Raw genomic sequence first — 6,000 nt, forward strand, 5'->3', positions numbered from 1 at the left:
TATGAAATTTCGATAAATTGATAGAATAGAGTTATTTCCCTTAGAACGTAAAGATATTACAGATGGTATTGGAGAGGAAACATAAAAAAATTAAAATAAAATACTTAGATAATGATAGGAATTGAAAAAATAATTTTATTTATAATGTAAATTATTGACATAGCCAGTATGAGATGAAGATTAATTTTATATAATACTGTAAATTAATCTTTTAATTACAGTTTCTTCGTAAGAAATAACATGTTAAGCTAATTTTATTAGTAGATTGTAACTTGTAAACAGTTTATACGAAACTATCGCAGTGGCATATCTAAGTAGAAACTAGAATTTGAAGGTGTGGATTAGTATTTGAGAAATAAATCAATCCAATAAAGATATTGGAAAGAAAAATAATTATTAAAATAAAATAGAGTAAATTAATATTTTAAATAGGTAATTGGTTGAACTATCATTTAAAAAGTAAAAATACGAAAATGGGGCGATTAATAAATTCGAAGATTATCGAAAAAATAAAAACAAGAAATAATAAATGAATGTTGCCGTCTAAAGAGTAAACAAGTGTACTCGCATAAAAAGTACAGAAAATGATGTTCTCATTCTATATTTTCTTGTTTTGACTTTTGTGAAAATATCATATATATATATATATATATATATATATATATATATATACTCATTATTTGTTTTTACATAAGCATCAATATGTTGCTACACGGTCATTAGTATGTTTCGGTCAGCTAGTTAACAGTAACTAGAGGGTTTTTTTTCAGGCGATACAGCTTTTACGAAAACAAAGTTTGCTACAAATTTTGCTTTCGTATACGCTGTATAGCTCGAAAGAATTTTCTAGTTACTAGCTGACCAAAACATGCTGAGTGCCTCTGTCTGTGTCTGTATCTTTGTGGGTGCATGTGTAACTGTGTGCTGGCTGGCCCGTGTCCTGACTTTGTCCGAAAAAGCATATTAACTATATATAAAATATGTGTATGTGTATGTGTGTGTGATGAAATTCTAACGTGATGGAGAGATGATAAAGGAACAAACCCAGATATATCTTCATAAACGTTTAGTATTTATTTGAAGACTTCCTAGGGTGATTGATTTGAAGAAATATAAGTACAATATTGGAAAATATAATTTTGTGCTTTTTAATGTGAAATATATGTTGTAATATTTCAGATTACAAACAAGTTTATTTTTTAATACTGTATTGGTTTTTTATTTCTAGAGATCACTAATCCCGAGGAAGTCTTAAAATAAAATGAAACGTTCATATACACATAATTTCGATTGTATATATGGTCTCAATAAGATAAAGTAGTTAATTGATCTCACTCCATGGCTTTAAAAATTTATACATATATATGGCTAGGTGAAGTAAAGAAATGTTCACATCTTATTTATATCTGTTGAAACGTATATATATATATATATATATATATATATATATACACATATATATATGTGTGCGTGTGTGTGTGTGTCATCAACATACAGTACTGTTTCGTTGTATCACAGCTCATCAGTATGGCACGATTAGCACCTTACCGTAGTCGCGAATTGAACCTAATACAATCGCTTTGATAGCTGGCAGTTATACCAACCGGCCCATGGGATCGGTGCTCGCAAGTTACCTCAATGATTGTCCTTTTCAATAATCACTCTCCCACGTCTTTTACAGTGCTCGAGCTACTTGTCTGTTTACCAACAAACAACCAGCGAACCTCGCTTTATCGCCAATTCAGTAGCAGGTGAGAAACATTTACGACAGTGCTTTACTTAATGTAATATATAGTCATCCACATACAGTACTGTTTCGATGTATCACAACTCATCAGGATGGCTAGATTAGCGCCTTACCGTAGCCGTAGGATGAACTTACAACCATCGCGTGTACAGTCGGCAGTTATGTTCTACCCACCGGCCCATATGTGTGTATATATATATATATATATATATATATATATATATATATATATATATATATATATATATATATATACACACACACACATACATACATACATATGGGCCGGTGGGTAGAACATAACTGCCGACTGTACATATATATATATATACATATATATATATATATATATATATATAGAGAGAGAGAGAGAGAGAGAGAGAAAGAAGATAAAGTTATGAGACAATGCCGATATATGTACAAAGAAGAATTAATGTAAGTAGTTGAAAATATATTGGCTCAATTTAATAAATATTGTAATCATTTATTATATTTCAATGTGAAGACACATTTTAAACGTTGACTTAAAATCGGTTCATGATATATATTTATATGTGTATTGATTCCCACATGTATACACACACGTGTATATATACATATATATATACATATACTTATATGAGCATATATATGTATATGTGCATATATGTGCGTGTGTGTGTATATTGAGATGCATGTAACTTGTCTCAAATACAAGTGTGTGTTTACGTGTATGTGTGTGCGTTTATATGTGCGCGTGCCTATATGCTTGTTTGTGCGTCAGTGCCGTTGTTTTCATAAATTGTACGGTGTGTAGGGCTGGGCACTTAACGGTGTTGGTGGAGATGAGGTTCTGTTTTTATGATCCTGGACTTTTTATACTTGTTTTCCTAGAGGGATGAAACTATTAAAAAATAAAGTAAAAATTTGTTCTATTTGTCGACGATAACATGTTTACTTGTGTCCAATGTTTTAAAACGCAAATAGTTGGCCTGTTATTTGCTCCGACTTTCATTTAGTGTGAGGTGTTTTTACACTGGTCATTTGCGACAGTAACTGGCGCTCGACAGTTAGCCTTGCCCGGCCTTGCCTGGCCTGGCCTGGCCTGGTCTGGCTTAACCACACGGATTCTAGAGGAAATGTTCATGTTCGAAGCGTAAATGTATGTATAAACACAATATATATTCATATATGTATAACTCGCTGCATAAATATACTATGATTCGCTCTAAAACATCTCAGTTGTAACAAATACATATGAAACTATTTGGTTATTTATATATTAAACTGTTATTTATACAGATTTTAGTAAACAATTTTAAATCTGTAATACTGATGAAGTATATATTAATGAGTGTTCTTAATTATAAATATATTAGAAATAGTTATTATACGTATATAACAGTGTTTGATGGTAAATTAACATTAGCACTGTTTTACATTCGTGAAAGCAAGTTGATGCAGTGATTGCAGGTGATAAAATGACTTACTGACTACATAGTTTTCCAACGAATGATAAAAAATATAAAAATTAAATAGGCTCATTTTTATATAGTTTCAAAGGTTAAAAAAAAACTTCTAAGACAATATTAGTATTAATATATATATATATATATATATATATATATATATATATATATATATATATATATACGTTGGGGGACGTGTGTGTATATATTATGACATATTATGACATTGTTACCTCTCTCTCTCTCTTTCTCTCTCTCTCTCTCTCTCTCTCTCTCTCTATATATATATATATATATATATATATATATATATATATATATGCACACATACACACAAAACACCACATGTATTCCCTGAAGATGTCCGTCAATGCTGGAGAGTCTTTTACTGTGGTAGTTTCTTCCCACACACTGCTAGCCATTGACATTCGCCCCTGGTGTCCTGCTTCTTGACTATATCAACATGCAGGAATTTAAATGTAAAGTGAACAAACACCTTGCTGTCCAACATCTGCTCTAGAGTGGAGGTACACTGTAGGATTAGTTTCTAACAAAACACTAACACCACACCTCTATTTGAAATAAGATTTACATCGGTAATCGCACAAATAGAATAGATGTACTCTCTCTCTCCCTCTCTCTCTCTCTCTCTCTCTCTCTCTCTCTCTCTCTCTCTCTCTCTCTTGATATGGATGCCAGTAGCTTTAAAGACGCAAAGACAGAAATACACAGACAGGCACAAACACACACACACACACACACACACACACACACACACACACACAAACACACACACACACACACACACACATATATATATATATAAATAGATATATATATATATATATATATATATGCTTGTGCGTGTATCTTTACATGTACACATATATATATGTGTGCATATGGAGGTACATATATATATATATATGTGTGTGTGTGTGTGTGTGTGTGCGTGTGTGGTTCAGAGGAGATTGCAACTTGCATTATAATGATGAATGAATAGATGCATTCATAATTAAACGCCTCACCTCTCTGTTTCAGATATTGACAGTGTAGAGCTCTAAGAAAGCAATACCTGCCATGTACGTCCGTCAGAAGCATAAATACATCATTGAATTTCTCATACTGAAAAAAAACAGCTTATCAACATTCACATTGGCCTTTTATAAGCTTACGAATTCAAGGAAGTTGATATCAGCACAGTTAGAAGAAGCGCGTGGTGGAGCACAAATTTTAGCTTGTTTCTATGGTAACATTCTTATCTTTATAGCTCTTCAACGTGATGTTTCTTTTAAGTTAAAATATAATATTTCTTATTTTGTAATAGTTTGTGCGGGCGTACTCCTATAAATTTGGGCTTTTGTGTATTTCTATTTATTTACAAGAAAATACACATTTGTAATTTATGGGCCGTGGAATTGTATTCATCTAAAAAAATCTAATTTGCATATTCTTTTAAACTTTCATTTTTATCAATTCTCTATTAGTTTTTGTTGTGTTCTTATGAGATGATCATCTTTAATTAACTATTACGTGTAATTATATTCATGTAGATAGTCAACATTATTTGCCCTTGTGTAATATTTGCGTAAAAATATTATAGTAAAAATAAACAACTTTCAATATATATTTATGCATGCGTTTATATATATATATAAATATATATATATATATATATATATATATATATATATTTTAAAAAATACTTCAAAAGTCCTCCGTCGGTTTTTGGTCTACAAACCTGAAACTTGATATGTAGGGTAATCGAACCTATGTGGAACTTTGTACTTGGGTTTTAGCCGGGGAAAATCGGTGAAAAGGTGTGAAAATTTTTAAAAACTTTGGAATTTGCCAGGTGAATGTCGAACGACGGAATTACGAATCTGCATGCTTAACGTAATTGCTATTGGTTTATGTTTTAATTTTTGACTGGCAGCAAACATGTGGTCATAGCTCAGGCGTTAACGTCAAAGGATAAAAGTAAGTCGTAATCTAAAAGTTTTGGTTTCGATTCTCGGTAGTGTATTTTTTTTTTAATCATTACTATATATTGGGTCCAATATAATATAATAATGAATACGAAATCTGCATTAATCAAAATATCATACTTAATCATATTTTACGACCTGGCAATGCCGGGCGGTCTGCTAATATATATATATATATATATATATATATATATATATATATATATATATATATATATATATATATATATGTCATCCACATATAGTACTGATGCGCTGTTTCACAGTTCATCAGTACGGCTAGACAAGATACTTCCTCAAAGAAGGATAGAAACCCAACCACACACATAACAGTCGGAGCTTATAACCGTTTCGCTGTCTGGTAGCTGCTATGCGGACAGTGACTTAACAATGTTTTGACATTGTCCAAATACGTAAGCTCAATTTGTTTATGTGTGTGTGTGGGTCTCTGTGTGTGTCCGTGTGTGTGTGTACTAGCTGAATTGATGAATAATTTAGTATTAACCAGTTTATTTTATTGCAAAAACTATGTTTCCCTCTTTTTATCTTTCACTCTCCCTCTTTCACTATATATACATATACTATATAAACACACACACACGCACACACACACATTCACACACACACACACACACACACACACACACACACACACACACACACACACACATATATATATATATATATATATATATATAAGTAGTGAAAAATGAAAAAATATTTTGGACTTAAATGCCATAAATTTATTTTCATACCTTCCTACTAAGATAACATTTTTAACATTGATGAAGAAATTACTGAAATTCCATACACACAT

General features: G+C 31.2%; 1 long non-coding RNA gene across 2 annotated transcripts in view; it reads left to right on the forward strand.

The window, feature by feature from the left end:
* LOC145303544 (uncharacterized) overlaps nucleotides 1-6,000 on the forward strand; it is a 380,047-nt gene that overhangs the window by 259,425 nt on the left and 114,622 nt on the right. The window contains exon 1 of one of the 2 annotated variants that reach the window (XR_013873731.1): nucleotides 2,730-2,888. The exons of the other annotated variant lie outside the window; for it this stretch is intronic. This is a non-coding gene — a long non-coding RNA (uncharacterized LOC145303544). Of the gene's footprint in view, nucleotides 1-2,729; nucleotides 2,889-6,000 lie in introns of those variants that run through there. 2 annotated transcript variants of the gene reach the window in all.

The sequence above is a fragment of the Euprymna scolopes genome, chromosome 19, assembly GCF_053919585.1.
Source record: "Euprymna scolopes isolate OS-2025 chromosome 19, ASM5391958v1, whole genome shotgun sequence".
In the NCBI taxonomy this organism is placed as follows: Eukaryota; Metazoa; Mollusca; class Cephalopoda; order Sepiida; family Sepiolidae; genus Euprymna; species Euprymna scolopes.